Genomic DNA, 18217 nt, shown 5'->3' with positions numbered 1-18217 from the left:
TACAAGTTCTGAGCTGTGTCTGGGCTTGTAGGGTGAGGGGACAGAAAGGCTCTCCCTCTCTGTATTATGAATATGTTGCTTGTTAAGTGGGGCTAATAAATCAGGACACTCCCACTGCCCACCCTGAGCTGGGTCCAGAGAGGAAGCAGGTCGTGGGCTCCCCATTGACTCCAGCATGGATTCTGTTGTTAGCCTGCACAGAGAGCCAGGAGAGGGGGTAGGGGCTAGAGAAGGTGCTTTGGGGTTCAGCCCGCAGAGGATTTGAAGCACATGTTAGGGTTTATGGACTGAGTAGGACATGGTCTTGCCCAGGGCCACTTTGCAGTCTTACTGAAGATAGACGCGTCCACAAGAACTTACAGCAAGTGGGGGAAATGGTGCTATGACAGTGCCCGGGGGTGTGGAGGACAGGATGCCCTCCAGGCCTCACTCCCCACTCCCCCGTCAGCCTCAGCCCACTCTGTCCCTGAGGCTGAGCTCGTTGGGTTCTGGTTTGGTTTCAGCCTGCGGGAGGGCCCAGCAGGAGGGCAGAGGGCAGGAGGAGAGGGTGGGGTGGAGGTGGGGCAGGTTCCCTCAGTTTCCCCTTTTCAGGTCACCCCAGGGGGGCTGCCACCCTGGCTGAGGGCTTTGACTTCTTCGTCCTTCTCCAGGTTCCGGTGTGGCTCCCTCCCCGTGCCTCCAGGCCTGACAGAGACTCCCCCTGCAGCTGAGTCCTGGGGCTCCCCCTCCCTCGGTGTGTCCTCAGCCCTGTCCACTCTGAGGAAACAGCGCTTCATGGAACTCTCTTCAGCTCCCCGCTTAAAAGCACCAACGAGTTTCCTGCCGGAAATCTCACCCTTCTCAAAAGCCCAGGAGCATTGACATCATTTAAATTAGGCCTAGAGCTCCTCAAAATATCAGTAAATTATTCAAAGAAGAAATTGTACATATCATCTTTCTCTGAGCCCAAGGTAATAAAACGAAGTGAACAAGAAAGGCAAAGCCCAGGAAAAAAGTCAAACACTTTGGAAGTTAAAAAGCTTATTGGGTTAAATGAGGAAAGAAAACTGAAATTACACTCTAGTTAGAAATGAATGAGAATGCTCTTTATCAAAACCAAGGGGATGTGGCCATTGTATCCAAAGAGAAAAATTCAAGCCTTAAATGCTTTGATAAGAATTCAGGAAAGACTGAAAATGACTGACCTATACATGCAACTTCAGAATTCAGATAATGAGCAACAACGACGAAATTCAACAGAGAGTGGAAGAAAGAAGTTACGGTAAAACCTGAAGTTTTGAGATAGAAAATAAACAAAATTACACTTAGGGAAAATAAAAGGATTGCTTCTTTGAAAATGAAAGGAGGATGTAACTACATAAACAAATATTTTAAATTATTTCTATAAAAAAGTGAAGAGCTAAACAAAACTGATAATTTTCTAGGAAAATATTAATGACCAAGATTTTCACACAAGGTGCTGTAGACTGAATGTTTATGTCCCCCTACAATTCATTTGCTGAAATCCGAATCCGCACTGTGATGGTTTCAGAAAGTGGGGCCATTAGCAGATGATGAGTTCATGAGGGTGGAGCCTGGATGAATGGGGTTAGTGTCTTTATAAAAGAGACCCCATAGAGCTCCCGCCCACCTTCCCCCACGGAGAACTCAGAGAGACTTGGGCCTCTGTGAATCAGGAAGCAGACCTCACCAGATACCAAATCTGTTGGCGCTTTGATTTTGGAATTCCAGCCTCCAGAACTGTGAGAAGTGGGTTTCTGTTGTTTGCAAGTCCTCCAGTCTGTGATATTCTGTTATAGCAACTGGAACAGACTAACACACAAGGAGAGAGAAAACCTGAACAGTTCAATGACACAGGGAAAAAAATGGAAGAGTCAATAAATGATGTGGTTCTGACTCCTCTCACGCGTGCTCAGGATGCTAGGTCCAGATTGTTTCATGGGCGAGTTCTCCCAACTCCTCAAGGAACGTAATAGCTGTTATTTAAAGTGTCCTAAAGAGAAAAAAAAAGGGCAACATCCTTAGTTAGTTCTCTGAAGGAAACATGATCCTGATATCAACACCACAATAGCACAAAAGAGAAACTGAAGACTAACATCCCTTTCTAACATAAACGCAAAAATCCTAAACGGAACTGAATAGTGTGGTACAAGAATGACATCTCGTGACCATGTGGAGTTTGTTCCAGGAAAGAAAAGATGGTTCACCATTAGGAAATCTGATAATTTACTACATTAATAATGTAGAGAGGGGAAAACCATGTTATAATAACCAAAGCTATAAATACATTTGATAAAATTCAACAATTATTCCTGATACAAATTCTTAATCTAGGAATAGCATGAATCTTCCTAACGTTAAAAAGATATGTCAAAACCCAACATCGAACACAACCTCCATCACTCTCAAACATCATGCCTTACTCTATTTTCAACCTAATACTCACGTCTCTAGAATTCTTTTCTTTTTTTTTTTTTCTGCTTTATCTCTCCCAAATCCCCCCTGGTACATAGTTGTATATTCTAGTTGCAGGTCCTTCTAGTTGTGGCACGTGGGACGTGGCCTCAACATGGCCTGACGAGCGGTGCCATGTCTGCTCCCAAGATCCCAACCAGCAAAACCCTAGGCCACCGCAGCGCAGCGCGTGAACTTAACCACTCAGCCACGGGGCCGGCCCCTATTTTTTTGCCTATTTCCTTTCTTCTTCCAGGGAACAAGGATCTTGTCTGCCTTGATCCTAGCTGTGTACCCAGAATCAAGAACCGTGCCTGCCGCAGAAATACAAACCAAGAAAATTTGATGAATGAATGGCTAAACAAACAAATAAATAAATCCTGGGAGGAATAACTCAACGTATTTCCATTTGGGTTAAAAACAAGAAAGGTGGTTGCCATTGCTGTTCAAGGTCAGTGTTGTTATGGTGTTCCTACTCAATGTGAAGACAAGAAAAACAAATGCCAGATCTAGGTGTTGGAAAGGAAGAAACATTACTATTTTAAGAAGAAGTATTTTTGCTACTTAGAAAACATAAGAGACCAAATAAGAAAGGTGAGTAAGGTAGCCACATACCAAATCAACCAGAAAAAAATGCCAGCAGTAAACATGAGAAAATGCAATGGCAAGAAGCGATTCACAGGGAGGAAATCCAAATGACCAATGAACACGGCGAGCACTTGGAAAGATGCTCAAGAAAAATCAAAATTAAGATAATAATGAGATACCACCTCCTGGCCTTCAGACCTATAAGCGCTCACATCTGTGTCACCCCAGCTGAGTGGGCTGCTGGCCGTGGGGTAAATCCCTCCCCATCCCCTTAGGGACCGTGGTTTGGAAGGTGAGGGATGACACCTCAGGGTGTTACCTAGCACGAAACCAGATGGGACGCGCTCAAGGATCATCATGCAGTATTTTCTAACACCCCAAACTTGAACTCCCCTAAGATCTATCAGTAGAAGAGTGGATCAATCAAATGCTATGTGCTCCTATAATCAGTGCTATAGCAATAGGATGAAGGGGCCAGATCCATGTACAGTTGCATGGATAAACTCCAGAACCACAAGACGGGACAAGAAGGACAGACGGCCAGTGTCTACCAGATACATTTTACTGCATAAGACATTTCTACTTATTGCTTATGGATCCAGAGAAATAGAGTAAAATCCTGAAGGCATGAATTTATTTCCCTGGCCTTGGAGTTGAGTTTCTCTGGGGACGGAGGAGGGGAAAGGGATGGGGGAGGCTGTGTGAAAACCTCAGGGGCATCTGTGACACATCCTTGGCTTCGCTCCTTATTGAAGGAGGATTTACACACCGTGAAATGCTCAGATGTGTACCATCTAAGCAGTTTTGACAAATGCGTAGCAAGGTGAGGCACTTTTCCGTCCCCCCGGAAAATTCTCATGCCCATTCTCCACCCCCAGAGGCGACCTCAGATCTGATTTCCATCACCGTGGGTTATTTCGCCTACTCTGGAATCTCAGATGAATGGAATCATGCAGCACATACATACTCTTTTGGGTCTGGATTCTTTCACTCAGCATAACATGTTTGAGGTTCACTCATGCTGTTTCACATACTGGTAGTTTCTTCCTTTTTACTGCTGAGCAGCAATTCGTTTTACAGCTATAACACTGCTGGTTTATCTCTTCTCCTGTGGATGAGCATCTGTGTGGTTTCCAGTCTTTGATCATTACGAGTAAGGCTTGAACGTTCTTGTACACAGCTTCGGGGACATATATTTTCAGTTTCTTTTGAATAAATACCTAGAAGGGGGACTGCTGGGTCATTATATCTATCTATCTATCTGTAGAACTATTTAAGAAACCGCAGCACAGTTTCCCAAAGCGATTGTAGGATTTTCCACTCCCATCAGCAGTGTAAGAGGTTCCACTTGCCTCACATTCTTGCCAACATTTAGTATCGTCACTCTTTTTTTTATTTTAGCCATCCCAGGAGATATATTTCCCTGATGATTAGTGATGTTAAGAACTTTTTCCTGTGCTTGTTCACCATTCGTGTATGTTTTTTCCCGGAAGTGTCTGTTCAAGTTTTTGCCCATTAAAAAAAAAGGATTGGATGTTTGTCTCTTTATTACTAAGTTTCAGGATTCCTTATATCTTCTGGATACAACTCATTTGTGAATTATATGTGCTGTGAATATTTTCTGCCAGTTTGTGGCTTGCCTGTTCATTTTCTTGATGATGTTTTTGATGAGTGGAAGTGTCTAATTTAATGAAATCCAGTGTATCTTTTTTTTCTTTTGTGGTTAGCACTGTTTGTGTCCCGAGAACTCTTTGCCTACCCTAAAGCTGCAAAGACATTCTTCCGTGTTTTCTTCTATTAGTTTTGTTGTTTTAGCTTTTACCTTTAGGCCTGTGATACAGCTGGAATTGATAGCCGGTTGTCAGAGTGATACCGGCCCTGATATCAGTTCCCCTGCATTAAACCCAGCATATATGGGGGTAAAACCAAAGCACTCATCCCCTTTCCCTTCTTTCTCCTGGGCTTCCTGGCACCAGAATCCACCATCCACCACGGAGGCAGACAACCAAGGACATCTACCTGAAGATTCCCTTGTCTCACATTGCCTTTTCTGAAAGCAGCCTCACAAGGCCAAATGCAGGCTGGTGGGGAAGCACCAGCCAGCAAGGCCACAGGCTCCCCACCCCTATAAGCAGCTGCATTCCTTGCAACCTTTAAAACCCCTTGCCTCCCATCTTTCGGGGAGATGAGACGAATTTGAGGGCTCACTCTTGTCTCCCAGCTGACATCACCCAAAATAAAAACCCTTTCCTTGCCATAAGCCTGGCATTCTAGTTTTTATTTGGACCCTCTTGTGTGGCAGGTAAAGAACCTGTGTGTGTAGCCAACATCAAGAGCACCACTCATCGAAGAGGCTTCCTTTCCTGCCTGGTCACACCGGCATGCTTGAAAAAAACCGCTGACCTGATGCGTTGGGACTATTTTTAGATGCTCTGTTGCATTGATCCATTGGCCTTCCCTGTTTCCAATACTACATTGTCTTGATTACTGTAGCTGTCAATAATATCTTATTTTATTTTTTTCTGAGAAAGGAGATTCACCCTGAGCAAACGTTTGTTGCCTATCTTCTTCTTCTTCTTTTTTTTTTTTTTTTGTATGTGAGCCACCACCACAGCATGGCCACTGACAGACGAGCAGTGTAGATCTGTACCCAGAAACTGAACCTGGGCCACTGAAGCAGAGCATGCTGAACTTAACCACTAGGCCACCAGGGCTGGCCCAATATTTTATTTTTTTAAAAAAACAAACTGTGAAGCAAAAGTAGGAAAATGTTAACATTTGTTAAATCTAGTGGTGGGCCCATGGATTTTGAAAACTTTCAAAATATTTTCAACAGAATTAAACATGTAATGGAAGGCAGATTCTAATCACAGCAGTAACAAAAACTTGGAAGTACGTAGGAATAAATTCAACAACAAAGAGATAAGTTCTTTATCAAAAAAAAGAACAGTAAAAGGTTATTGAAGACATGGAATTAATCTGAATAATTGAGAGACGTAAGACTTTCCTGGAAGAGAAGACAAGTATTGTAAATTTAATGCAATTTCTATAAACATTATAAGAATGTATTTTAGGAGCTTCAGTTCATTCTCAAGTTAATCTAGGCAAAACGAATAAGAGTGGATAGCCAGAAAAAATTGAAACAAGTAAAAGAAAAATTGCCAAGGGAAACTTATCTATCTTATGGCAAATCAAACTGAAAGCTATAATAATTATAATTTAATACTGGCAATGGAACTGACCAGACGATAAATGAAACAAAACAGATATAAATTATCTTATGATAAACATGGTATTTCAAACCAATGGGGAAAAGTCAGTCAATTTTCTGAACCACATTTATTGTGTAAAGAATTCACTGGGGGCAGAAAAAGTAAGGTGTCGTCCTCATTCCACACACACAAAATATTCCAGATAGATTCAGAATCTAAGATAAGAAATAAACCTTCTGGTTATTTTTGTTCTACCAAAAAAAAAAAAAGAAAAAAATCCCATTTTTCGTTTCTTTGGGCCACAGAAAAACTTTCTGGAGCATAAGGAATCCAGAAGCTGGAAAAGATGAGCCTGACAGATGTGGCCACATCAAAGTTTAGAACCTGAATATGATAAAATCACCAGAGAGAGTTAAATGACAAAAAAAAACCCAGTGGGAGAAAATGTTTATGACATATGCAAAAGATCATGTATCCGTATCCCCAACATTGAGATAACTCTAAATATTGAATGAATGCTTCAGTGTGTTTGGGTGTTTATAAAAGAAGATATTAACCTTGAAATGTTTTCAGAAATAAGTAACCACATTTTTAGAAACTACAAAGAAGTATGAGGCTATAAAAAAGTGCCACGAGAACTGAGAAAATTGAGGGCGGCCTCTACTTGGGTGACTCCCTCCCTGACCCACCCGGAAATCAGGCAGGGGGGTGTTCCGGGGAGGGATGGGGCTGAAAGGGGCAGGGAGGAGCTGGGGGTCCAGGCCAGTTTTGGCCCACGCCTCAGTTTGACTTGTGTCTATGCGTGTGTGTGTATCCGTCATTTCTGACGACTTCTCTTTAACCACGTGCATTAGTTTTCTGTGGCTGCCATAACAACTTACCACAAACTTGGTGGCTTTAACAATAGAAATTTAGGCATTGGCAGGGTCCCTCAGGAGGCTCCATGAGAGAATCTGTTCCTTGCTTCTCTCAGTTGCTGGAACCACATTCCTTGGCTGGTGGCCCCTTCCTCCATCTCCTTCTGTTTCTCTCTTATAAGGACCCTTGTGATGGCACCTAGGGACCACCTGGATAATCCAACATCTTTAGCTTAATCACACCTGCTAAAACTTTACTTTTTAAGGGAACAGTCACAGCTTCCAGGGTTGAGATCCTGAGATCCTTGGGGCCTCACTTCAGCCTAGTCTGCCGTGTTACTCTGTCTTTCATACCTGATGTTAAAACGGATGAACGCATGGATGCTGCACATGGATGCTCCAACCCATGTGCTTTCCTGTCCTGTAGAGACTGAGAAACTAGAACCTCTATTTCCCAGAGGCCCCTGCTACGATATAGGTTCTGCCAACCCTGTGCACTCACAGGGGTTTTGAAGGCGCAGGGCTGTTGTGGCTGGTGGCCCTTCCCGGTAGGGTAGGGCAGTAGCTGCCTTGGTGGCTGGCTTTGGGTCACTCCTGGAAGCCTGAGAAGGTCTCCGTCTTCAGTCCTGCCAAAGATCCCGAACAGTGGTCAGCACCTGGCGGTAAACCCCTTTCTGCTCAGATGAGCCAAAGGGAATTCTCCACTGAGCCCTGACTGTGTAAACCACAGGAGGCAGCCTGGTGACATGTGACACGTTGTTGTGACACCCTAAAATCATGAGCTCACCCATGGCTGTAATCAGAACCCGCAGGGAGCTCTGAGAAATACCCGTGCCTGAGCCGGACTGAACTATTGAAGCAGGATTGCTGCGGAGGCGTCTGGCCCGGGCAGTTTTAAAGGCTCCTGGGCCCCAGTCCCATGTGCGGCAGGGCTGAGAGCCACTGCTTGGGGCGACTGCGTTGCAAAGGGATTTGGTTTCTATTCCTCTAAAGTGTGAACAGCTTCCTTCTCATTTCCTGTCCTTTTACTATATCAGACTCTGCGGCTGCAGCAGTCCGCTGCATAGACATCCCATGATTAATCCAACCGACGTTCTGTTATTGGTTGCGCAATTGTCCATCCCCTGCTACACGCAGGCTGCCAGGAGCCCCTTCCCCTAATTAGGTAGTTCTGTGGAGCCCCCTAGCTTAAGTTCCCAGACACAGAATTCTTGTACTCAGAGGTCATTCACCTCCATGTGTTTTGGTGTCAGTATCTTCCAGTCTGTGTTTTTTTTCCCCCCTAAATTTGTGTTTCTTTCTGCATGTTGATGTGCTCATCATTTTTCTAAGGAATCAGTCAGTCACTCGGGACCCCTTCCGTGCAGACGAAACTGTGAGCGTAACTCCTCTGACTCCACGGCGAGGTCGATCTCCAGACAGCAGAAGGAGCCCCATCAGAGGGGCTTCCCGTCTCCTTCAGCCCAAGAAAACGCAGCCCACAGAGGGTTGAACTCAGCCTCGGAGGTCAGAAGATGACATCGCAGAAACAAAGTTGGCAGCCCAAGCAGCTGAAATTAAATCTTTTCTTAGATCTTGTCAGAAGAGAGGCTGACCTTGGAGGAAGGAGTTTGGGGATCAATGCCTTTCCCATTTGTTATTCAGGACGAGGTATGAGGGAGCCCGTCCAAGCCCCAATGATGGTGCTGATTTCTAAGCTTGTACCAGGAGCCAGTGAGGGGCTCGGGGTCCCTGGAGCTGGCCACACTGAGCATCACTTTCCCCGGGGGGATTCAGGCATCCTCATGAAGTGTCTGTGGGCTGCGAGTGGGGAGCCTGACTGCCCCCCACCAGGTGCAATTGTGCTGGAGCCAGAATGGAGGGGGCTTTGTGGAGGGGCACCCCAGGTGACGGTGGAGCAGAGGCAGGGGGGGCCCCAAGGGAAGCCAGAGACAGAGGCGTGGCCTGTGCAGCTCCAATGGAGGAGAGCAAGCTCCCCCAGCTGGGTCAGCGTGAGACGAGATCCCATGACCCTGTGGTCTGCGCCACACTGGAAAAAGGGGGAAAAGGGAGAGAACCCAGGACTCGTCTAGAAATGATAGGAAAGGTTATCAGGGCACTCCTGAGGGGGATGTGTTGTGCATGAGACGCAAGCCCGTCGGCCTGGGGGAGCCACCCTTGCCTGACCCAGGCTCCCTTCCCAGAAGACCAGGGTCCTGGCCACCTCCCAGGGAGGTCCCAGCTGGGGCCTTGATAGCAAGCACAGGCCCCCTTCTCCTCCAGGCCAGCTCAGCCAGCTTCCCCCGTCTCCCTGCTATTCCCCATTGCAAATGGAGGTGCCCTTGGGTAGGTCATGCTCTATGCCTCCGTTTCCCTGTCTGTAAATGGAGAATTAAAAAAGTCTACTTTCCTGGAGGGGGTGCAAGGATTGGCTGAGTTGAGTTCTACGAGGCGTGAGGACGGAGCATTCTGAGGGCCCACTCACCACGGCCTGGGCTTCTAGAACATACTTCCCACCTGGGCTTTTGGTTTCGATGCTTCCCAGATGGATCCAGCAGAGCAGGGGGCCCTAGTCCCCCCAGGTCCCCTGGGACCTGTGTTCCTGGCCTGACCATGAGAACGAGCTTGCTCCCAGGGTCCCGACATCTCCCCTGGCATCTCTCCTGGCCTCATCTGCAGCCTCCTGGGCCAGGTCTGGAGTCTGGGGAGCTCAGCAGCCCTACTGGTGACAGATTCGGGGGGACAGGGGCAGGCGCACAGGGAGAGGTCAGCAGACACCCCTTCACCGACACACAGCAGGTCTGGGGGGACAGAGGCAGCACAGACGGGGTGTGAGGACATTCCCAGGAACCCCGCCAGGGCCAGGCAGAGGCAGAGGGGTGATGAGGGCTGGGAGCTGACCCCTGGGGCTTCCAGCACAACTGGGTGAAGGTCTGAGCTGGGGCCTTGGGAAGGGGACCTGGGGGAGGGGTCTGTCCTGAGGAAGAGGTCGCCTCCTGACCTGAGGTGACCCTTCTTGGAGCACTTTCACCTTTCCTACCAGGAAATCAGGTACCAGACCTGGGGAAATGACCCTCCTACCCTGCCCCCTCGTCCTGTCCCTTCTGCACAAGGCTCATCAGACAGGAAGTCTGTGCCCGGGGTGGGGTAGGGGGGAGGTGAGAGATTCTGGGAGAAGTGGCCGGCCAGGAGGCCAGGGGCATTGGGCAGCCAGCAAAGGCCTGCAGACCCAGAGCTTTCCACGACAGGGGGGCTTCAAATAAATGCAGAGTCTCAGTCCGCACCGTGACCTCTTGAGTCAGAATTTGATTTTAGACAAGCTTTGCACTGAGGTGTTTCCACTAAAACATGAGAGGTTCTGTTAGCCATTCAAAGAGATCTGACTCAGCAGCACGTGCTACTGGGACCTAGTGTGAATCCCAACTCTAACAAACCACCTGGGGAGGGGAAGACAATTTTTTTATTTTTGTTTTTCAGACAATTAGGAAAGTGTGTCTCTGGACAGACTATTAGATGATAACAAGGAATTCATTTTAGTTTTAAGTGTGATAGTGGCATGGAGTCTCGGTAAGAAAATGTCCATTTTTTTAGACGGACACTGGAAGATTTGGGTGAAATAACACAATGTCTGGGATTTGCTTTAATGCTCTCCAACAAAATTAGACAAGTGAAAGTGGGGGCCCCAGGGCCTTGATCAGGGAAGCGAGGACAATGAGATGTGGCCCGGCCGTTGAGGCTGGCAATGGGAACAAGATCCGTCCCCGACTTTTGTGTCCGTTTGGAGAATTTCCATCGAGACTCATATTGAAGGTGTTTTAAATTGTGATTGTCCCACGTGAGGCTCTGCCTCTCTGTCCTTCCTGGGAGAGCCAGCGTCACCTGTCACTGCCTCTGCATGTCCCCACAGACTCCAGCCGCAGGAGGTCACTGTCGTGTGCCTCGCGCCCAGAGCACCGCCGTGCTCAACATTCCTCGTGCAGGAATGTGGTGTCCAGCTACCTCCTCGGGCCGAGTGCACCCACCCAGACCGTCTGCAGAGTTCGCACCCTCCCCAGCAGATTCCCCCACCCTCGCTCCCTCTGGGTGGGACTGTGGGTGAGGGGCACGGTCCTCTTTAGACCTTTCTATAGTCTCCCCATCCCTGCCTCACCTGGAACAACTGGCCTGTGTTGCTTTTGCCATTTGGAAGAACAGGAAAGCTGCGTTTTGAGCAAAGAGAAAAGTGGAGCTCCCAGTGAGGCCTCTGACGGGCCGCTGGGTGTCGCTGTTCCCCGTGGAGCCAGCATGCGGTCCCCTCACCTCCTCTGTCCAGTCCCCAGGCTGGCGGCTCCCTAGGCAGGGTGGGGCCCAAGCACAGGCTTTTGGAGTCAGATGACCTCAGACCCCGGACACACCCGCTCTGAGCCTTCTTGCCCTGTGGGTCCACTGGGAATCCTGGCTGCCTCAGGCCCCCTGCTGAGTATGGCCTGCTGGAAATGCAGATTCTCGGGCCCACCCCAGTCCTGCCAAAGCAGAAAGTCTGGGCATTCTGATACCGGTTCATGTCTAGAACCCTCTGTCCTCCAGACACGGGAGGTCACCCGGGAGGAACTCTCAAAGCCTGTTCCTTGCTGTGATCTGTCATTGCTGTAGGTAAAACTCGTGACTCCGTGGGGCTCTGGGGATAAACTGCAAATGGGCCCTCCACTGGTCCCGATTGTGCCTGGCTCCACGGACCTGGTCCACTCTGCACCCCTCCTTCACACCCCTGGTTAAGCTTTCTCCCCCGTCAGATCTTGGCTCAGAGGATGCTTCTGCCAGAAAGCCTTCCCCGCCCGCTGCCCCAGCCTTGGATGCGCTCGCGGCTGCTGTTCTTGCCCGAGGCCTCGGCTGGCGGCTGCATCTGTCTTCTCCCGGGCCCGCGCACTGCGGCAGCAAGTCTGGATGCTCTCTTAGCTTCTTATTCGTAGTCATTTATCCTCATGTGGCTGACACAGAGAAGACTATCAATAAATGGTGGTTAATAAACAAAAACGTGAATTATGAAGCAGAATGTCAGAACCTCTCCCAGGCTGGGAAAGAAATGAGCCTGAAGTTTTTCCCACAGAGGACAGAAATGTGGATTTAACCATGGAGCTGTCAGTGCTAAGGGAAAATATCTAATTTCCTGAGTTTCAAAAAGTCAGTTGTGCACATTTGTCGGGGTCCCTAAGACCACCCTGGGCTTGCCAGGGGGGCTCCCAGGACTCAGCAGAGGCCCCACTCACAGCTGGGATTCACGAGAGAGACATGGTACAAGGCACAATGAGGGGAAAGGCACATGGGGTGAAGGGAGGGACCAGGCACCAGCTTCCAGAGCCCTCTCCCCGAGGAGTCACACAGGACACGCTTAATTCCCACCACCAGTTGTGACGACACGTGTCGAGGTGCCCCTTAGAGCACCCAGGGTTCTTACTGGGGGCTGGTCACGGGTGCCCCCTGCCTGGTGAAGATTCCAGACTCCCAGGAGGAAGCGGGTGCTTGGCATGAGCCACACTTTGCACGAGCATTTAGGCCCAGAGAGGCCTCCTTATCCGTGAGAGTGCTGGGAACTTTCCCTGAATTCCAGCCAAGGGCCACCTTGCAGGCGGGGCTCTCTGAGGAGGGCAGGCGGCCTTCTTGTTGACCCTTTCTGCACGGCAGGTGAAAAACAGCCTCCCAGGACGTCAGGCAGAGCCAATGAAAAGAAGTCCACTCTGGAAACACCATGGTAAATGTTTGATCTAAGCTGCAGCTAGTCAAACAGACCTGCTCACAGGACAAGCTGATGAATGAGAGGAGAACTTTCTGCGTCTTTAAGGTCTATCAAATGGCTTAAGGAATCGTTTCTTTTCCTGTTTATTAAAAAAAAAAATTGGCAGGGCATAGCAGTTAAGTTTGCACACTCTGCTTTGGCGGCCCAGGGTTCACCAGTTCAAATCCCAGGTGCAGACCTATGCACCACTTATCAAGCCATGCAGTGGCAGGCGTCCCACATATAAAGTAGAGGAAGATGAGTATGGATGTTAACTCAGGGCCAGTCTTCCTCAGCAAAAAAGAGGAGGATTGGCAGTGGATGTTAGCTCAGGGCTAGTCTTCCTCAAAAAAAAAAAGTTGGAACAACAGAGACTGATAAACTCTGAGTGACCAGGAGCACTTGGATGAGGAGTAAAAGAGAGTATGTGGCTCTGATCTGTCCTGTGTTCTTCCATCAGGAACCCCAGAATGCTCTGGTGTTAACTCCCCTTGAATGTCAGTATCCAGCGAATGATATCAGTGATAGAGACAAAACTCAGCAAAATGAACACGAGAACGTGACTCCCCACCCTTTATAAAAGTGGCCTAGTGTAAATGAAGGTTTCCAGGCATTTATTTTTTTTTTAATATATTTTTGTCTTTTTCAAAATTCTCTACAGTGAGCACATAAGACTTTTGTCTTTAAAAAAATTCAATATAAAAGTGAATCTCAAGTGGCCATTGAGTTCATTTTCCTGGGACAATACTTGAGGCCAGCAGAGCCCACTGGGTGTTCACCAGCATCCAGCTCTGCGGGTCCCTGGCAATGGGGTACAGTGTTTGCCCGCGTATTTTGTCTGTGCCCCGAGAAGAATCCCATGCACTCAGACCTCCCCTCTCCCCAGAGAGTGTCCACCCCTGGCATCCAGAAACAACTGAGTTTAAAGAAAGGGATGTTTACGAAGCTCTCACCACGGATCACACACTGGAGGGCCGTGGGAACAAGATAAGATTCTAGGGGACGTGGGCCGACTCCTCGCAGCCACAAGGGCGTTTCTAAGCCTCTTTCCACAAGAGCCAGGGTGTGTTTCGGAGGCAGGGCTGGGCATGGCAGCCCGCCGGGAGGGCGGTGCCTTTGGCCATGGGCACTTGGCTCCCTTTCTATGTGTTTCCACAGCCTCTGCCAACCGGGCTGGGAGACACAGCATCCTGCGGGCTGAGCCATGGGTGTGGTCAGAGAACCACTTCCACTTCTGTGCCGAACACAAGTTTCAAAAACCTCTGGGGGTGTCAGAATGGAAAGAACAGTGGGAGGTTGCAGACGAAGTGCAGGTGGACCCTCAGAGGGGCCATCCGCCAGGTGGTGGAACCAAAATGAAGCTGGAGGATCCTGAAGAAAGAGGGCAACCAGGCACGGGGCGGGCACTGCTGGCAGCGGGCGGCTGGGGCGCCTGGCTGTGAGCACAGCGGCCAGCAGCCCCACTCTCCCGCTTACAAGTGTGATGCCAAAACCTGTAGGAAATCCCAGGGTCAGGAGTTCCTTGACGTTTCCCGTGGCTGCCGCCATCAATGACCACAAACTGGGGCTCAAACACGACAGAAGTTTAATCTGTCTCAGTTCTGGAGGCCAGAAGTCCAGCATCAAGGTGCGAGCAGGTCCGTGCTCCTGTGAAGTCTACGGGGAGGAAGCTTCCTGCCTCTTCCAGCTTCTGGTGGTTCCGGGCATCCTTGGCTTGTGGCTGCATCTCTCTGGTCTCTGCCTCCGTCGTCACGTGACCTCTCCTGTGTCTGTGTCCCAGTTTCCCTCTCCTTATAAGGACGCAAGTCATTGGATTGGGCCCTCCCTCCTCCAAGTGTGACCTCGTCTTGACTTGATCACGTCTGCAATGTCTCTTTCATAAAGTCACATTCACAGATACCAGGGGTTAGGACTAGAGTATATATTTGGGGGGACACTTTCCAACCCACAGCACCCAGAAACCACTGAGTTCTGTGTGGATGGTGCCTGTTTCCCTGGGACCACAGCAGAACTTGCCAGCATCCAGACCGGCGTCTGTGCAGGCCTGGAATGGAGGACCAACCCCAGCAGAGCTGCATGCCACACCTGCGCTGAGCAGATCCCCTCAGAGAAGATAGGGAAGGACCGTCCAGGTGTTGGGGTATCTCTCAGGTTTGTGGGGCCCAGGGGCGTATGAGCAGGGGCCAGAAACTCTGCCGTAACTGGCACCTGTGGGCCTGGCAGCCCTGGTCACCGTGGCCCTTGATGCACACATGCATGTCCCCGCTTTAAGGATGAGGACACGGGGTCCAAGCAGGGCATCTGCTCAGGCCATGTGGCTGGGGTGACTCTAGATGCCCTATTCTGCACTGCCGCCTCCAGGAAGGAGGCCAGCCCCTCCTCTCCTGGCCCCATGTGGAGTCTGCTCACAGCCCCTGTGGTGGGGGCTCCCAGCAGTCCTGAGAATGGGCGGGGGGCATTTCTATCTTCTGGGAACCCAGAGCAGACCCAGGAGGGCAGTGCTGGATTGCATCCCTGCCTCTCTGTGCTCATTCCCGCCCAACACTGAGGAAAACTCACTTCAGCCTGAAATTCCGTCTCCTGAGACCTTTCAGAATTTAGGGGGCATGCCAAGACTCCGGGGAGGCCGCCCTTAGAGGTACCCCAATGGGTCCCCTTCCTCGCCCTGGCACCCTCAGGTTGGCAGGGGGTGGCATGGGAAGTGGGCAGTGCACTGGGGGAGGAATCAGGGCCTGGATGGACAGTCTGCGACCTCGCTTTGACCCCAGGTTTGCCATGGGGCCCAGACACCCCTGTGTTTCCCGGCCTCAGTGGACAGAGTGCCTGCGGCCCATGGGCAGCCATGGAGGAATGGACAGATGCAAATAGGGAGGTGACCTGGGCTCGGAGGTAAGGAGGGCCCAGGTAAGGACAAGCCCAGGGCCCGAGGTAAGGTGGCGGTAGGCCTGGCCCAGGGCCGCTGGCTGGGAGGGAAGGCTTGGTCCAGTCTGCCCAGCTGGGGGCCCTGGACGAGCTTCCTCCCTCCTCAGGACCTGAGTTCTCGGCCTCCTGGAGGACCAGCTCCACCTCGCTGTGTGGTCCCTGAGGACGTGAGGATCAACCTTCTGAGGTGAGGGGCGGGAGGCGGCCCCAGGCCTCGACTTCAGGAGAAATCAAGTACCCCTGGGACCCCAAACATGGAGAACTCCTGACCTTTCACCTTTCACCACGCATTCAAAATGCAACTTCCAGTTTACAGGACAAAAGCCAGAGAGGGCTCAGTGTTAGCCACCCAAGGGAGGGAACGTCAGGCATGTGCATTTAGTCCGCCCAAGTTCCCGCAAACTTTTCCAGAAAATCTGTGTCCTGGGTTTTGACCATCCTCATGCTGAATTTTAAATCGAAGTTAAAGTTGGTGCTAAATATATCCAATTCTGACTCACAGTAAGACCTGGATTTCTTTGTTCCATGTTTGTGAAGCCAGCAAGGTCACTTGTTGGAATCATGGATGGGAAATGCGAATGGCCACTGGGTTTTGCAGTGTCAGAGGGTGGGGTGCCCTGGGAGGTTCTGGACCAAGGATCTGCTGTGTTAAAAGCAATATTTTAAGTCCAAATGGTGAAAATACCCCCAAACACGAAATTATGAAAGCCACTCAAAAGTGTCACGGGGCCCACCCTGGTGGCCTAGTGGTTGAGTTTGGTGCACTCCACTTCTGTAGTCCGGGTTCAGATTCCCAGTGTGGGCCTACACCACTGTCTGTTAGTGGCCATGCTGTGTGGGCAGCTCACACACAAAATAAAGGAATATTGTCAACAGATGTTAGCTCAGGGCGAATCTTCCTCAGCAAAAAAAAAAAAAAAGTATCTCTTCACTTCTTGGTATTTGCCAAGTCAGTGCCCAGCCACCTGTCAGGGTCACAGGCCACAGGAGCCAGGTGAGCCTACAGTCTGGCCAAAGATCCCACCCACGGGGCAGTGTGTACACAGGGACCATCGGCAGCTCCAGGAATGCACGGTCAGTATTGCCTGGCCACTTGGTTCCTAGAGAGCACTATTGTGACTGATGGGTCTCTGGTCATACCACGGGGCAGGGGCAAGGCTCCCTCCTGCCTGCTGTCTGCTCGGTGCCTGGGGAACAGGGGCGCACAGGGGAGAAGTAGCTGTCCCCAAATTTCCTGTCCATCATCGTTCAGGTGACCAAGTGCCAAGTGCACAAGCTGTCCCTGTGACAGCGGTTGTGGCACCCGCTCGGTCCTGCGTCCACCGAGCAGAGCTGGGCTGGACCTTCTCCACTGCTGCTCCTCTGCACCTGGCTGTGCCAAGTGCAGGCATTTCATACTTTGTTTCCTGAGCTCAGGGGCGCTCTGTCCCCCAAGGAAGCAGCATCTAGTTCAGCGGGAGCAGTTGTTAACAGATGGTGTCCTTGGTGGTTCCTCTCACCTCACAGCTAAACAAATACCCAGGAACACAGTGTCCCATTAGGGGCTGCTCAGTAGGACCTTCTGCATGACCCTCACCCAGCAGAGACCCACTCTTGCTGCTCAGACGGTGACCGGTACAGGTGCCTTGGGCCTGGACTCACCCTGAGGCAGAGCTGCATTTCACACCAGGCAGCCCCAGGGGTCCTGCCCTCCTCAAAGGCTGCAGGATTCAGGCCGATCCCTCTCCTTCTGGCACCTGGCAGCCTGTCTGTGGAAACATGGCCTCCTCCAGCCCAGGAGTCACGACAGTCTGGCTTTAGCCATAGATTTAAAACAGAGCACCTGTGGAGACGTCCAGTAGGAGTGGGCAGCAGGCAGAAGGGGCGAGAAGGGCTGCGGTCCCAGCAGCCGAGGTCATTGTCCGCCTAGAGCTCCTGGGGAGCCAACGGCACACGCCCTGCCTTCATGACACCGCTCTGCAGGGCGGCAGCTTCCAGACCCACAGGCAAAAGCAATCGTTTTCACTTTTCACATCAATTATACAAAACCAGAAGCTAAATTTAAAAAACAGACTTGGTTTGCAGCGTGGTGTGGCAGGCCGCGGCCCGTGGGTTCCACCACCGAGTCCGTCTAGAGAACTAAGATGCCCCAGGGTCTGCAGGGAGCTGGGCGTGGGCGATGGGGGGGACTGCCTGTTGGTGGGGGAGCAGGGCGGGCCCCAGGTCCTGGTCTGCACTTCACAGCCCCCCAGTCCCCCATGGCTGCTGGCCCAGGGCCCTGGCAAGGCGGCTGGGGTGGGCTGGCTGATCCTCACACAGCTACGAGACGAGACACTGCTCCCAGGTGGGCACTGCGAGCTGCCTGCCCCCCCCCCCGACCCCCGGCCAGATGGCCCTTATCTCCAGGGCTCCTAGGAGACAGAGGTCGCTTAAGTGCCCTGCTGTTCCCTGTCAGCAGTGGCTCTGCAGCTCCC

Source organism: Equus quagga, chromosome 17 (assembly GCF_021613505.1).
Source record: "Equus quagga isolate Etosha38 chromosome 17, UCLA_HA_Equagga_1.0, whole genome shotgun sequence".
Lineage (NCBI taxonomy): Eukaryota > Metazoa > Chordata > Mammalia > Perissodactyla > Equidae > Equus > Equus quagga.
Note: the sequence above shows the minus strand (reverse complement) of the source record.